This window comes from Scylla paramamosain, unplaced genomic scaffold (genome assembly GCF_035594125.1).
Source record: "Scylla paramamosain isolate STU-SP2022 unplaced genomic scaffold, ASM3559412v1 Contig50, whole genome shotgun sequence".
Classification (NCBI taxonomy): Eukaryota; Metazoa; Arthropoda; class Malacostraca; order Decapoda; family Portunidae; genus Scylla; species Scylla paramamosain.
Window position 1 is genome coordinate 522,501 of NW_026973715.1, and position 17,861 is coordinate 540,361.

Consider the following 17,861-nt stretch of genomic DNA (forward strand, 5'->3'; position numbering starts at 1 on the left):
AACTCTTTGTTGTATCCCCTCAATATCCAGCCTTTGTTTGTCCCTGCAATAATGGATCTTTTCTGTGTATTTCCTCCAGGATCTATTTACCCAAGAACAACTTGTCAACAATTCCTGTAGATGTCATCATCAGTGAGGTCAGTGTTAGATACCAACTTGCTGCTCAGGTGTCTGTTGTACCTGCTGGCTGGCATCTCCACTTTGTCTCTCCTGGTAACCAATTCTGTATGTGTATGTGTATCTATTAATTTATTTCTGTGTGTATTATGTCTGTCTATCTGTGTGAATGTGGAGAGTTTGGGGTGAATGTCGCTTGATACCTGATGGGGATGGATTGCTGTGTGCCTCTCAGTGAAGCAGCCTGTCAGTCCAGATGGCATTTGACAGCTGTTTCTCACTCCACATATTTACACGAAGGTGCTGACAGATTAGCAGCAGGGGTGGGAACTGCAGTGGCTGTAACTCATATGACTTCACTGGTACCAATCCAGACCACCTGGCTTCCCCAGGGACAGGCTTGTGTCACCCTGATCTTACCTCTACCTATACATCTACCACTGCACTACATTTGGAATCTGGTTGAGTACATGTACTCAGACCCGAGCCTGATGTGTGTGTGTGTGTGTGTGTGTGTCTTTGTCTATCTGTTGAAATCAAGTCACTGTTGTGTCTTGGAGGGAATAAGAGTGTGTATGTGACTATCTATTTCTGTCTTTATCCGTCTATCTATCTATCTATCTATTTGTGTTTAAATAAAGTTGTTGGTAGCATCTGAGGGAATAAGAGGAGTGTGAGCTCAGTATGATGTGCAAGGAGTTTATGGATGTTTTAACATTTTGTAATATAGTATTTATTAGTGTGCATATCTTTTTTTGCATGCAAGATTTTAATACCTTACTTTACCATTTTGTCTGCATCTAACATACAGTCTCTCTCTCTCTCTCTCTCTCTCTCTCTCTCTCTCTCTCTCTCTCTCTCTCTCTCTCTCTCTCTCTCTCTCTCTCTCTCTCTCTCTCTCTCTCTCTCTCTCTCTCTCTTCACCAATTCTCCTTACAGGCTTGGTGGTGTTTCCTGAAAATTTGGATATCCAGGAGAACTCTGTCACCAAGAACGTGCAAATGAATGTCATTGGGTGGCTGACGGCAGCTCCTCAAGTGAACCCAGAGGTGAGGGAGGCTGTCACTGGGTCTTGGAGGGAGCAGGAAGCAGGGGTTAGAGTGAAGATGTTTAGAAAAGAGGGATGCAGCACTGTGGTTGTGAAGAGTAGCCATTATTTTCATTTTAAAGGCATTTTTAAGCTATTTGGCTTGTAGTGCAGTGGTCACTGAGACTATTCCTTTCCACTGGGGACCCAAAATAAGAATAAAGACAGACTTCATATTCTGAGTGTTAATGGAAGTAAGAATAATAATCAGAAATAGCAACCATTATCACTATCCTCAGTTTCTTCATGTCAAGCCTGATAAAGTTAGATTTAAAAAAGAAATAGGAAGGAACTGGTTCTCAGATTGAGTGATAGATGAATGAAATAAGACTCAGTAGTTAGGTTAGTGCTGAGTCATTAGGGAGCTTTAAAAGATTAGACAAATTTATGCATGAGGATGATAGTGAAAATAGGTAAGCACATTTCATGCAGGGATTGCCATGTGTAGACCAGACGGCTTCTTGCAGTTTCCCTTGTGTTCTTACAATTATTATACCACTGATATGATGCCACAACACAATGGTAATGGTGGTGATGGTGTGTTCCCGAGTGATGCAGGTGATAATGGGGCTTGATATGAGTGTCGAGGGCATGGAGGGTCCCATCACCTTTGCTCCTGTGACCTCTGGCTCTTCTAAAAAGGGAGTTGCATCCTTCACGGTATTTTTGTCTGATGGTGTGTAGTAGTAAGGATTATCCAAGATTGGAGAAGTGTCTTGGGACCTTCCTCATGAAAAAATTTGTCATAAGGAAAAGAAAATACAGAAGCAGGCAGGGAGTTCCAGAGTTTACTGGTGAAAAGGATGAAAAATTGTTAATAATGGTGAATTCTTGTATTGGAGAGGTGGACCACCACCATCACCACTACTTATTCTCCACAGATCACTGGGCTAAAGTAAAGCATGATGGGTGCCTTGGAGAAGCTATACCTTGAGTTGAAGGCTGCAGTCACCATCAGGAAAGAGCAAAGCTGCAACAAGTCATCCAAGTACTTTGTCAAGAAGGTTTATGTTTATTTTGTCAAGAAGGTTTATGTTGAAGGCAACCTCCTGCACTGCTCTCAGGAGAGCAATGGGACTCATGACCGCCTCCAAGACCCACAGAGGATTGGAAGGCATAAATTCAATCTTGGATAACTATTGACATTTAAAACTGGTGACTCCACTTGTCAGATTGTAGGTGGGAAAGTTTAAAGGGTTAATTGATGGGAACATTGTTGATCTTAATTCTTTTTTGGTAAAGTACTGTAAATCACATGCATGTGAAATTTCAAATGGATGAAATAGCATGAATGGTATTGTAGTTGAATTGTTCTTTGTAGCTGGAAAAAAAATTAGGGTTGATTGATGGGGAAACTATTGTTCAAAATCCTTTTATTGTAAACTAGATCATGTACATAGTTGTTTAATTTTTTTGGAAGTGAAATAACATGAATGATATTGTAGTTGTTTGTGTTGTACTATGGGTAAACCACTGGAAAAAGTGTAGTAGTTATGAACAAAATTGGATTAACTAAACATCACTGAGGTTGTAGTTGTGAAATTTTGTAAATTAATGTAAACAATGAAATACTTACTTAATCTTATATTATTAGGAGTCATTGGAAATTAGCTAAAATAAACACCATTATATCATCATAACCCTATAATGACTAACCAACTTCGCCATGAGAGGATAGTTTTAACACAAACAGTGCACAGCTTTGCCAAATGTTGTCATAAATCTGTGTTGGAAATATAGTCTTCATCAAGCATTATTGTTGTGTAAGTTATCATTGCTGTCATGTGTTGTTTTAAGGAGACACTGATTTTGCAGTTTTTTTTTTTTTTTCACACCTATTCAGAAGTTTAAAAATCTTTCAGTTTTCTGTGCATGTGTTCTAGTATCCTCTGCATTCTTTCTTGTCATTCTTTCACACTCAGAGCTAAATGCATTGAACTAACATTCCCATTTCTATTATACAGCAATTCATGAAATTAACACCAGAGCAGTTTGGTATGTTATGGAAACTGAGAGAGAGAGAGAGTCCTTTTTTTCCTCTTCTCTCTCATGTCATGGCCCAGGACAGGGTGACGTCCTTGGAACATTGTCATTTGCATTCCTTAATCACAGACAAATGTGCCTCCTCACTCACTCCTCCATGCTGGAGAAAATAATTGCATTAATGAACATGTCTTGCACTTTATCATTACTTTTTATTATTATTATTATTATTATTATTATTATTATTACTACATTTACAGTAGTCCCTCACTGTTAGCAGTGAAATTTGTCAAATGTGAATAGTACTATAAATGGGAAAATTATACATTAGTCTTTGGCAAGGCCTGGGTTCACCCTTTTGACTTGCATTTGAAAGCAAAGACATTATACATTAACATTATACATTATACATGAAACATTAACAGCAATATAGAATACAATAGATAATAGATGACAGATGTTATTTACCTTTAATTATTTATAGTTAAGCCTGGTGAGAGGATCGAGTGTGGTAATTGTGTAGGTGCACTATTAATATTTGGCACCCAAACCAGTGTCATCCATATCCAAGTGTCCATGCCCTTCTGGCTCCCTCAACCCTCCATCACTTGTAGAGGCTGCACTCCTGGGGACAAACACCAAAGATGTGGTTAATTGCTGCAAAAAAACAGTAAGATGGCTGTTGGGAGGTTACCAAAAATCAAACAATGCACATGGACGACAAACTGGATCAACACCATTCTGTTACGTCAGCAAGTGGTGCACCAAAAGTGGATCTGATGTGCCAGTTTGGTTGTTGGTACCAGTTCAAACCTATTGCCAAACTGAAACAAGAGGGACCAATGTATATCTCCATCAATCAATCAATCTATATATATATATATATATATATATATATATATATATATATATATATATATATATATATATATATATAAAGCTTTTTGGTAATAAACATTTAGTGTGCAAAAATTTTTAGTACATCTAAACTATAGTAACTTGTGTCTTCCTTACAAGTGGTGTCATCTACCATTCTTTCTCTCCCCTCTTAAAAAGTGGGAAAAGGAAGACTGCTGGACCACACCACAAGTTATAACAACAAAAAAAGGTTCATACAAACTTTACCCTGCTGCATGGACTGTATCAGCTTGTATTCAGGCAGGTCAAGTTGGGCGATACAAGTGTGTGCTGGAAGGAAGCTGTCATCTGCTGGCTTTTGGATTATCAACTTGGAAGCCTGGGTGTGTGTGTGTGTGTGTGTGTCTAAGAGAATCAGTTTGAGTGAGTAGTGGGAGGGAGTTTTTGAGTATGTGAGTAAAAGAAGGGGTTTTGTTGAGAGAGAGAGAGAGAGAGAGAGAGAGAGAGAGAGAGAGAGAGAGAGAGAGAGAGAGAGAGAGAGTTTTGTGTGTGTGTAGGAGAGAGAATACAAGAAATTATTTCTATTAAATTTATTACTATTATTCTAAATTTATTCATATTTCAGAGGAATGACTGACAGAAGAGACAAAGGAAGAAAAGAGGAGGAAGAATATAAGAAAGGAAGGAAGGAAGAGAAGAGGGGGACATGAGAAGGATGAGATAAAGGAGAGAGAGAGAGAGAGAGAGAGAGAGAGAGAGAGAGAGAGAGAGAGAGAGAGAGAGAGAGAGAGAGAGAGAGAGAATGTTACTGATTGTGAGAATTAATTATCATTATTATTATTATGTTCAAAATGTATTATTTATATTTTCATTGTTTTTTTTTCAGAAGTGATAGAAAGAAGGAAGAGGAGAAGACATGATAATAAGGAGGGAAGAAAGAGAAGGAGAGAGAAGACAACAAAGAAGGAAGAGGACATGAGAGAAGAATGAGGATAATAGAAGAGGAAGAAATAAAAGAAGAAATGAGAGAAAGATAGATAAAAGAAAATTAAATTCTCCCCCCTGCCCCCCTTCTCTCTCTCTCTCTCTCTCTCTCTCTCTCTCTCCATGCCTAGGAGAGGAACCTGATCAGTCCCTGTGAGAAATTTTGCAACATTTTCTGTTTAAGCAAGAGTTCATGAATATTTCCCAAAAAGTGCAGGTGACCCCTGACCTGACATACCAGCATGCACATCACTGTTGTGTTGCCAGGTTTTGCTGGACGCATCATTCCTGATTCCTGTCAGTTCATTTTGGCCTAAAACCTTCATCCTTTGCTTCCTGTATACATTTGTGAAATTGTTGCAAAGGAGGAGAGTTTTTGTTGCAACATGAATTCCAAATCAGATTCAGTACTTTTATGAAATCTTTCAAGATGACAATAAACTCCATCACCAGAAACACACCACACACACACACACACACACACACACACACCAGTTGCAATGCTTACTTCAGTGCACACTCTTCACTCCTTCAGAGGTGAGTGAATGAGTGAGCAGTGAATAAATCTGTTAACAAGAACACTATTTTGGTGCAAAGAATCAGATGCTGCCAGTATTTTTGCTGCCATTCACCACTCCACATCTAGCAGAAGGTTTGTGGTCTGCCTTATCCATGCAGTCTTCCTGGCGCTTACAAATCAGGGTCACTAACTGAAGAGAGCATCAGAGTACTTGGAAGGAAACCACTGGGAAGACCTTGAGATGGTGTGTGGAGGAAGGCATGATAACACTTAACAATAAGGAAGAAATTGTCTACAGCTGCAAGTGGGAGATACTCATGGTCTGTCCAACCCCAGAAGGGAAACTATGGACAAATAACGATGTAATGAAAGGCACACCTGAATGGACTGCTGGCCAGCTGATCTCTTGAATGCTCCTCTTCCTCCTCTTGGGCCTCACTCCCTGCACGGTGGCACTGACATTGTGTGTCTCCCAGTCGGTCTGTGGAATCTGAAGGAGAAACAGTGTAATAAGAGTAGTGAGGAAACTGACAATGCTTAGAAGAAGAGGCAGTTTCATTACACAATGGCCTGGGACTTGATAGTGTGCAGCATGAGTCCTCTAACACAGAGAAAAGAAAGAATTGCATTCCACAATTCAATGGGACACACTCACATCAAAGAGCCTTCCATCACACACACACACACACACACACACACACACACACACACACACACATAAGGAGTCCCATTCCATACTTCACTGCACTACAGGACACACATCAAGGTGGTGAAGGTCTCCTCTCTCTCTCTCACACACACACACACACGAGGGAGACATGTTGGGGCGGAGGTTCACGTTCTTAAGTGCTTTGTCCTCATCGGAGGCTTCAAACTCCTGCTGACCTCCACTACAGCTTGCTAAAACTAATAGCCAAGAATGAAACACTCACAGGCAGAGACACAGCCCAGGTGTTGGCTGCATGGCACTACTCACAATCACCTGCTACCTGATGTCCTGATGAAATAGCTGTACAACAGCTATTTCATCAGGACAATTCATGCATGACTGTTGCAAACAAACTCTAAAAGCTTGATCCTTCATTGCTGATGTGATGTACATATTCACTCATGAAACTATTGCAAAGTAGGTACAGCAATTGTTGCAGCAGGAATTTTAAACTGAATGAAATCTTTCAAGACAACAAAACACTATTATTCAATTCCATCACAAGACATACATACCACCTTTCCCCACACACCAGTAGCTGCATGAATGGACTGATGAGAAAGTAGTGTGTGCGTGCGTGTGTGCGTGCGTGCGTGTGTTTGCAGAGATGATGTAGGAATTTATGGCCGTGTCAGACACCACCAGACACAAAGACGAGACACCACCACCATAGCCCCCATCCTGTACATGACAACTAGGTAAACAAACAAATACACACACACACACACATCCTGACCTCTTTCACACTGATCACCTTTCACCAACAGTCTGATGAACAAAGTCGTTGTGACTGTGCTGACAAACCCGAGTGTTGATTCCTGCAGTCGCTGCCACACATTGCAGAGCCCCCGGTGAGGCACAGCTCTTGCTCCTGAGTTAAGCAAGTCTCCCAGGCTTTCTTCTACTTGCTCTCTGTGACATCACCTGCAGGGGGACACACACACATCAGTGCTCCTGTAGCATTATGGGCATCACACTGAACTCACAAGTTAGGTCCACATTCACAAACCCTCAGCTCTCTCACTAAGACTATTTTCCAAGGCCACAGAGAATCTGTTGGGTTCCAAAGACTGTTTCTCCTGTTAATGAGGTAAAAATATTATTAATCTCTCTTAAGCACATCCCTAAATACCTGTGTAACTTATCAAAAAAGGACCCACATTCAGAAATACTCTTCCCTCCTACCATGAATATTTTTCAAAGCCACACACATGCTGCTTCTCCTGTTAGTAAGGTAGAAACACTGTTATCTGTCACTGGAACCATAAACACATCCTTAGAAACTCTTACAACTTCAACTAGAGCTTCTGGAATGCAGTAGAGATGCAGCACAGAAGTATGAACAAGTATGCTTCTCAGTTCAGAGATTAACAAAGCACTTCACAGCACAGAAGGCACAGCACAACTAATTTATATGCACATTCATGAGGAAAAGGATTAAAAGAAGCAGACTGTGCAACTCCCAGCCAGTATAGTGTGTGGGGATGCCTGTGGAAGAATACACATGCTTCAGAATGTTTTGGGAAATAGCAGTGAGATTGAACAAAAAGCAGCACAAGATTGATAGCTGGTCTCCTCACACCCTTGTCTCTGGTACACAGCAGTACCGGACTCCCCCAGTTCCACATAGGGCAGCCCAGACAACGCATGGGTTCACACACACACACACACACACACACACACACACACACACACACACACACACACACACACAAATTCATCTTGGCTGAAAGGAACTAGTGGTGTCCCACAGGGGTCAGTGTTGGGACCGATAATGTTTGTAATATATGTAAATAACATAAATGAAGAAATAGATAATTATGTAAACTTATTTGCAGATGATGCTAAGCTGATGAGAAGGGTAGAAAATGTAAATGACAGTATGGTACTGCAAGATGATTTAATTAAGATAAATAAATGGAGTAAATCTTGGCAAATGGAATTCAATTTAAGTAAATGTAAAGTAATGGAGTTTGGTAAGAGTAAGAAAAGAATACAATATCATATGAGGTGGATGGTGTGAAGTTAAAGAAGTCAAAAGAGGAAGTGGATTTAGGAGTAACAGTCGCTGAAAATCTGACTCTGGAAAGACACATTGATAAAATTACTGGAGAGACGATGAATTTGTTAAAAAGAGTAAGAATGGCATTCTCATATTTGGATGAAGGAATGATAAAAAAGTTGTTGATTTCCATGATAAGACCAAGATTGGAATATGTGGCAGTGGTGTGGTCTCCTCATACAAAGAGGAATATTATAAAATTAGGAAACAACAGGTACCACAAAGAACATCCAAACTAAGATAAGAACATTGCAAGGATATATGCATTAACAACAACACAAATGAAGAAGAATGGAAAAAAATTGAAAGAAATGTATGGAGAGACAAAAGAGAAAAATGAATCAACAACAGAAGAATGGAAAAAAAAACTGAAAGAAATGTATGGAGAGACAAAAGAGAAAAATGAATCAACAACAAAATAAGAAAAAAATACATTTTTCTGGAGACTTTTGGGAGACAGAGTGAAGAAATGGTACATAAAGTAAAGAAATAAATTAAAATAAAGTAGAGAAAAACAGCACAAACGAACAACAAACTGTGACGTGTGCCAACATAGACAGATCAACATGCAGAAAACTGGAACAGCAAAAATATTTGAGAGAGATAAACCTGAACGAAGGTGGCATGCTTAGTGGCAACAGAGGTAAAAGAAGAAAACCAGACTAACAATAACTGCAATATGTGGAGAAGAGACAGGACTGCCAAAGGAGGAGGAAGTGTAATGATAATGACAGGAAATGAGGTGAAGACAAAAATAGTGAAATATAGGGGATGAAAAGCAGAAATAGTGAGTATTAACTTGGAGGTTAGTAATGGAAAAATACTGATGGTAATAACAACCCACGTACCACCCAAAACAAGTTGTTGGAGCAAATAGCAGAAGATACCATTCAGTACTTGAGTAAATTAATCAAAAGTAATAAAAGGGAATTATTGGTTGGTGACTTCAACTGCAAAGAAATGAACCGGGAAACGTTCGAGGCAGAAGGAAACGAGACTACAAGGGGAGAAAGACATCTGAAGGTGACTATGGAAAACAGTGATGAAATGGGTGACTGAAAATACAAGACAGATGGGAGACGACAAACCAACAAGATTTAGCCTAACATCAACGAAAGGAATCCACCCAACTAAAGAATTAAGACGTGTGTGTCCCTTGGAAAAAAGCAACCACGCACCGATGGAAAGAGAGGCTGATGGTGATGTCAGCGAAGAGGATGAAGCACACAAAGAAAACAGGAGAAACTATGGCACAGTGAATACAGAGCATCTTATGATACTGTTTGAGCCAATGGACTGGAGAAAGCTGAAGAGAGCAAATGAGGTGCAAGATGACCATGGCATTTTCATGGAACTATATGAGGCAGCAGTGAATATCCCAGAGTACAAACCTAAAGAAAGAGGAAGACAGGCATGGTTCAATGCAAGAAGTGCAACAGCAAAGAAAATAAGAGGCCAAGCATGTAAAACAATGAAAAGAAATGGAAACCAAACAAATAAAGAGGACTTTAAGATAGCAAGAAATAAATCTGTGAAAATAAGGCAAGAGGAAGAGAAAGGATAAGAAAAGGATGTAATTGGGAAGTGCAAGGAAGAACTAAAACTGTTCTAGATTCATAAATAGAAAAAAATAAACTAAAAGAAAAAAATAGAAAGGTTGAAGGATGGACATGAAACATATGAAGAACCAAAAGACACGACTGATTGAATTGCTAACTGAATTGCTAAACGAAAAGTTCCAGCAAGTTTTGACAGAAGAATCAGAATTTAAAGAACCAAAAGACAAGAAGACAGAAAAGCAAATGTGGGAAATTACAGCAATGAAAGTAGTCTATAGAATGATGGAGGAACTGGAAAAGAGAAAAGCAACAGGACCAGATGGAGTGAACCAGCACATGACATAATGAAGTGCTCACCATCAACGGGAAGAGTGGCCAAGGAATGCAAGAAAACGTGCATTGTGCCAGTTTATAAAAGTGGAGAAAAAGAAGAGCCACCAGACTGTAGACCAGCATCACTGACCAGCACAGTATGGAAGGTCTGTGAAAAACTGACAGAGAAGCACTGGACAGAAGTTGTAGAAAAACACGATATATATATATAACAGAAAAACAGTACAGCTTTAGACAAAAAGCAATCATATGTAATCAACATGATGAACTTCTATTCAAGAGTGACTGACATAACACAGGAGAGGGATGGATGAGCAAACTCTGTGTATCTACATCTGAAAAAGTTTTTAGCAAAGTTCTCCACGTTTTTTTTTTTTTATGTAGGAGGGACACTGGCCAAGGGCAACAAAAAAAATCCAATAAAAAAAAATGCCCACTGAGATGCCAGTCCCATAAAAGGGTTCAAAGCAGTAGTCAGAAATTGAAGGATAAGTGTCTTGAAACCTCCCTTTTGAAGGAATTCAAGTCATAGGAAGGTGGAAAAACAGAAGCAGGCAGGGAGTTCCAGAGCTTACCAAAGGGATGAATGATTGAGAATGCTGGTTAACTCTTGCATTAGAGAGGTGGACAGAATAGGGGGTGAGAGAAAGAAGAAAGTCTTGTGCAGCAAGGCCGTGGGAGGGGAGGCATGCAGTTAGCAAGATCAGAAGAGCAGTTAGCATGAAAATAGTGGTAGAAGACAGCTAGAGATGCAACATTGTGGTGATGAGAGAGAGGCTGAAGACAGCCAGTTAGAGGAGAGGAGTTGATGAGACAAAAAGCTTTTGATTCCACCCTGTCTAGAAGAGCAGTATGAGTGGAATCCCCCCAGACATGTGAAGCATATTCCATACATGGACGGATAAGCAGCTGGGGGGATGAGAAAAACTGGAGGAGACATCTCAGAATCCTTAACTTCATAGAAGCTATTTTAGCTAGAGATGAGATGTGAAGTTTCTAGTTTAGATTAATTAGAAAAGGAGAGACCAAGGGTGTTCAATGTAGAAGTGGGGGACAGTTGAGTGTCATTGAAAAAGAGGGGATAGTTGCCTGGAAGGTTGTGTTGAGTTGATAGATGAAGGAATTGAGTTTTTGAGGCACTGAACAATACCAAGTTTGCTCTGCCCCAATCAGATATTTTAGAAAGATCAGGAGTCAGGCATTCTGTGGTTTCCCTGCATGAGCTGTTTGCTTCCTGAAGGTTTTGACATCTATGAAAAGACGTGGAAAAGTGCAGGGTGCCATCATCAGCAAAGGAATGGATAGGACAAGAAGTTTGATTTAGAAGGTCATTGATGAATAATAAGAGAGTGGGTAACAGGAAAGAATCCTGAGGAACACCACTGTTAAGAGATTTAAGAGAAGAACAGTGACTGTCTACCACAGCAGCAATAGAACAGTCAGAAAGGAAACTTGAGATGAAGTTACAGAGAGAAGGATAGAAGCCGTAGGAGGGTAGTTTGGAAATCAAAGCTTTGTCAGACTCAATCAAAAGCTTTTGATATGTCTAAGGCAACAGCAAAAGTTTCACCAAAATCTCAAAAAGAGGATGACCAAGACTCAATAAGGAAAGCCAGATCACCAGTAGAGTGGTCTTGACAGAACCCATACATACTGGTGATCAGATAGAAGGTTGTGAAGTGATAAATGTTTAAGAATCTTTCTGTTGAGGATAGATTAAAAAACTTCAGACAGGCAGGAAATTAAAGCAACAAGATGTAGTTTGAGGGATTAGAACAGTCACACTTTTTAGGAACAGGCTGAATGTAGGCAAACTTCCAGCAAGAAGGAAAGGTAGATGTTGACAGACAGAGTTGAGTTTGACTAGGCAAGGTGCAAGCACAGAGGTGCAGTTTTTGAGAACAACAGGAGGGACCCCATCAGGTCCATAAGCCTTCTGAGGGTTTAGGCCAGTGAGGGCATGGAAAACATCATTGCGAAGAATTTTAATAGGTAGTAGTAGTAGTAGTAGTAGTAGTAGTAGTAGTAGTAGTAGTAGTGAGGAAAACATCATTGCAAAGAAATTTAATAGGTAGTAGTAGTAATAGTAGTAGTAGTAGTAGTAATAGTGGTAGTAGTAATAGTAGTGGTAGTAGTAGTAGTAGTAGTAGTAGTAGTAGTAGTAGTAGTAGTAGTAGTAGTAGTAGTAGTAGTAGTAGTAGTAGTAGTAGTACTAGTAGTAGTAGTAGTAGTAGTGTGGAGGAGAGAGAGGAACAAGCCCTGAATTGTCCAAGGTAGACTTTTTAGCAAAGGTCTGAGCAAGGAGTTCGGCTTTAGAGACTGATGTGATAGCAGTGGTGCCACCTGGTTGAAATAAAAGGAGAGAAAAAAGAAGCAAAGTTATTGGAGATGTTTCTGGCTAGTTGCCAGAAGTCATGAGGGTACTTAGATCTTGAAAGATTTTGACACTTTCTATTAATGAAGGAGTTTTTGGCTAGTTGAAGAACAGATGTGGCATGACTTTGGGCAGAAATATAAAGTGTATGAGATTCTGGTGATGCAAGGCTCAAATACCTTGTGTAAGCCACCTTTCTATCATGTATAGCACAAGAACAGGTCATGTTAAACCAAGGTTTGGAAGGTTTAGGTCGAGAATAAGAGTGAGAGATTTATGCCTCCTTGCCAGACACTATTACCTGTTATGCGCTCAGCACACAGTCAGATTAAAAAACTGAGCATCACATATTCAGAGCATGTGTGTGATGGTAACTTGCCAGTTTTTGATGCCTTCCATTGCAGTAAGTCAAGCATCAGAGCTTTCATCTGTGGGCTTTACAATTCATCATTTCTTTCTTTTTCTTTTTCTTTTCTTTTTTTTTTTGCAGTGCAAACCTTTCCACCACTTTGTGGAATTTTCCATCTGTTACATGACATGACAATTAAAAACTTTCAGATTTTGGAATTTTGAACAGAGAATTCTCAATTGCACCAACAAAATACAGTATACACCTGAACCACCTGTCAGTCACAAGGCTCCCAGTGAGGTGTGCTTGTTCCTGAGTCATGGAAGTCTCCCAAGGTTTCTTTCTTCCACTTGCTCTCCGTGTTACCGCCTGCAGGGAAAATGCACACATCAATACTCCTGCTGCTTGATACATGTTTGACTCAAACTTAGTCCTGAATTTAACCATTCACTACAACATTACACAGCATGGAATGCACAGCTGAAAACATTTATATGCACATTCAAGAAAGGAAACAATTAAAGAAGCAGATTGTGCAATTTCTAGCCAGTATAGTGCATAGACATGGATGTGAAAGAAAAGAAATGCTTCATGTTGGTCTCAGAGTCAGGAAAGATGTAATAAGTACTAGTAGTTAAGAGAGTTCATCACCAGGTAGGACAAGATGGATAACTATTTTTTTCACACCCTCGTCTCTGGTACAAGTCACTCACAAAAATGATGGACCCAGGGCATGTCTTTTTCCACTCTTCCACATCTTCTAATCTCTGGTGGATTAACTTAACAAGTAAAAGTTTCCATACGAAGGGCGGCAGTTCACTCAAAGGAAGGGGATCAAGTAAATCCATTCACACCTTTTGGCTGTGGGCCTTCCCTCCCCTTCATCTCTCTCTCTCTCTCTCTCTCTCTCTCTCTCTCTCTCTCTCTCTCTCTCTCTCTCTCTCTCTCTCTCTCTCTTTAATAGGCTGTTTGGATAACTATTTCACTCTAGACGGAGAGAGAGAGAGAGAGAGAGAGAGAGAGAGAGAGAGAGAGAGAGAGAGAGAGAGAGAGAGAGAGAGAGAGAGAGAGAGAGAGAGAGAGAGAGAGACACGCCTCTTGAGGATTGTATTCAGGTGACACACCCACCCAGTGGTCAGAAGGAGGAATGTGTGAAATTGATAGCTAAGGTCTGTGTGTGTGTATTTACCTAGTTGTATTTACCTAGTTGTGACATGGGGGAGAGGAGCTAAGCTCATACTGTCCCGTCTCCATAACTGTTTTTTATCCAACTTTTCCTTAAAGTCATGAATAATTTGTAGCACACACCACTTCCCCTTCCAGTCCATTCCATGCCCCTGTGCTTCTATGAAGGAAGCTAAACTTCTTTATGCCCCTTCTGCAAGTGATTACTTTCAATTTTCTTCCATGTCCTTGTGTGTGTGTGTGTGTGTGTGTGTGTGTGTGTGTGTGTGTGTGTGTGTGTGTGTGTGTGTGTGTGTGTGTGTGTGTGTGTGTGTTTTCTCTCTCTCTCTCTCTTGGGGAGGGGAGTCACACCCATATTTTCAGTGTGGAGGATGAGGAGGAGGGAGGAGGAGGAACAAGAGGAAGAATACAAAGGCAGTCCAAATTGCAACAGACACTGAGGTGAACATGAATTAGTAATTTTTAGAGAAGGCTAGTAGTAGGGGTCCTGTCACTGCACCCTACAGGGCAACAGCTCCAACAGCCAAAGCCACTAATGTTAGTGACACAACAGTGCCACAAATATGCTCTGCCCCCAATCTAGATTATGAAACACAATTACCAGAAACAAATTAATTATGGAAAGATTATTCCCACAATATCACACAATACTAAGAGAGAGAGAGAGAGAGAGAGAGAGAGAGAGAGAGAGAGAGAGAGAGAGAGAGAGAGAGAGAGAGAGAGAGAGAGAGAGAGAGAGAGAGAGAGGGTGTTGTCAAGTGACACACACACACACACACACACACACACACACACACACACACACACACACACACACACACACACACACACACACACAGAGAGAGAGTTTGGCCAGTGCTGGGAGGGGTCGGTGACTTGACACGTATTCCCACACCTGGACACCAGCAACCACCACCACCACTCAGCAGCCTGCAAAGATCCTCAGTGCATGTGAAGTCACTCAGTGATATCAACAGAGATGGTGACCAGCATGAGGCCACATATTTTTGAGGGCTTCATGGATGAGGACCTCAGCGTAGCACACACAGATAAACCAATCATGAAAATTGAAGAAGACAATGTGAAAATAGAAAAAAATATGGAGCTTAACAGCGATGATAAAGGTGTTGAAGGAAGGAAGAGAAGTGGGTGGTGACAATGTAAAAAAGATATCCAGTGATATATTAGAGATGACTTGAGGATACAGTCAGCAAACTTGAAAATCAACTAGATGATGTAGAGCAATATGAAAGAAGAGATACTATAATAATTAGTGGTCCTGCATTGCCCAGAGAACAAAACCATGAAAACTCAACTGACCTTGTTGTGAATTCAGTTAAAGATAATCTGCACATCAATTTAAGTCATGCTGACATCAATGTTGCTCACAGGTTAGGTTAAAAAAGTCAAAACAAAGAGAGACCAATAATTGTAAAGCTGCTAAATAGATCAAAGAAGGCAGAAATAATGGATGCCTGTGTAAAAGTTAAACCTAGCCTCTATGTTAATGAAAGTCTCACTCCAAAACGACGCAACATCTTCAATACAGTTTGGGGTATCAGGAAAAAAAACAAGGAGCTTTTCCAACAGTGCTACACAAGGGATGGAAAGATCTTTGTTAAATTAAAAACATCTAGTCAAAAACACATGATAACCACTGAACAGTCTTTGAACATTTTCCTAGATAAATATCCTGTTCTGACCCAGTCTTAAATGTGCTCTTAACTCAACATGATGCAATATTTCCTACCAAACATTCTAGAAATCTTTATGTCTATTTAATTTATATATATAATGTATTCATTATCCTTTCCTGTGTATATATTTTATATGTCATATCCTATGCATGTCTCCAACCTATTATTATTCATCTTAATTTTTTCTAGATTTCATCATATGAAACTTTCTTTTTCATCTACTACTTTGCCTATTTATCTATTACTTTGCCAATATCTTGGATATGAAGCTTTATTCTATCATCTTTACTTTGCCAATATCTTGAACATTTCTAGTTTTATCAACTTAATCCTTTTGATCACCAAATTCTGCAAACATTTTGCAATCTACCTTCCACCCTTCTTATGACATACCTGGTAAGCCTTCCAATTTCTTTTTATTTAATTTTTATTTTAATTTTTTATTATGTATTTCCTTATTCTTTGATTATTCTTCTCTATCTCTACTTATCATATCCTTCCTTTCCTCTCCCTTAAACTTTTCCAAATCCCTTCCACTCCCTCCTCCCTCTCTGCTACCCATACTTGCCCCCTTTTCTACTAGCCTTTCTTTAATTCCCCTTTCTATATCATGAACTTTACTAGTGAGAATCTCCTCAATACACTTTTCAACGACTTAGAAGACAACAATGAATCTGATAGCATCAGCATAGAAATAATAAATTCCATGTACTTATCTCTTGAGTTAGATGATATCTGTAATTATCATGACCTTACCTCATACAAGAATGTTATACCAAGAAGTAGCGCTGACTATATCAATATTCTCCATATAAATGCCCGCTCACTAAACAAAAATTATGACCAAGTAATCTCTTTTATCAAATCTCTTCCCAAACTCCCTGATATCTTATGTATAAGTGAAACCTGGCTCAATGCAAATAATGTTCACCTTCACGAAATTGATGGCTATAAGTCATATCATGTTCACAGGCCTTTATACTCTCCAGGTGGGGGTGTTGCAATTTATGTAAATATTGACCTACAAAGTGAAATTATTAAGGATTTTTGCATGTGTGATGAAAATGCTGAACTATGTAGTGTGAAAATTATTCTACCTACTACCTCCTACTCTGTTTCTTGTATTTACAGACCAAATAGTAAACATGCTAAAGTAAATGAATTTAATGCATATATTGATAATCTTCTTTCAAATAACTTTTTCACAAACAACAGGAATATACTCATAGGTGACTTCAATATAAACCTTCTTGAACATGTGTCACACCCTCCTACTAACTCTTTCATTACAACTATGCAATCAAACAATTACTTCCCACATATATCTCGACCAACAAGATTTTCAGACATAAATACAACTGCAGCCCCATCTTTATTGGATCACGTCTGGACAAACTTCAATGAACCAGTCTCTTCTGGAATTTTCCACTTTCCTATCAGTGACCACCTTCCAGTGTTTATCAATATTCCAGTCTCTGATAAAGTGTGCAATATTCACCACAAAGTTGATTTTAGGCTACAAAATAGAGTAAATCGGTTGAAATTCACACAGACCCTATCAAATACAGACTGGAATCTCTACCTCACTAGCAGTGACACAAACACAAACTGCGACATATTCCTGGATAAATTATATAAAATATACTATTCCTGCTTCCCCAAAATAACCAAAACTATCACATCCAAAAGACTAAGTAAGCCTTGGTTAACACAGGGGTTAATAAATTCAACAAAACATAAATATCAGCTGTACAAACTATACAAACTAGGGTCAATTACAATGGACCACTACAAACATTACAGAAATTATCTAAATAACTTAATAAAACGTAAAAAATCTGAATATTACCTACAAAGGTTTGAAAATTTTAGACTTAACACAAAAAAAGTTTGGGAACTAATTACCGAAATAGAAAACATTAATAATAATAACAAGACGGTCTCCCACACACTACACTATAATGACACAGTCCTACACACTCCACATGAAATTTCAAATGCATTCATCACCTATTTTTCACAAATTGCACCTCAACTTAGCTCC

The 17,861-nt window shown here is 39.3% G+C and overlaps 1 protein-coding gene across 1 annotated transcript in view; it reads left to right on the forward strand.

The window, feature by feature from the left end:
- The window catches only part of LOC135098210 (uncharacterized), a 15,309-nt gene extending 12,870 nt beyond the window's left edge, over window positions 1-2,439 (forward strand). The window contains exons 6-8 of the mRNA XM_064000452.1: window positions 80-225; window positions 1,057-1,166; window positions 2,086-2,439. The gene's annotated coding sequence lies outside the window, so the exon portion shown is untranslated. The remainder of the gene's footprint in view (window positions 1-79; window positions 226-1,056; window positions 1,167-2,085) is intronic.
- The last annotated feature ends 15,422 nt before the right edge of the window (window positions 2,440-17,861 follow it).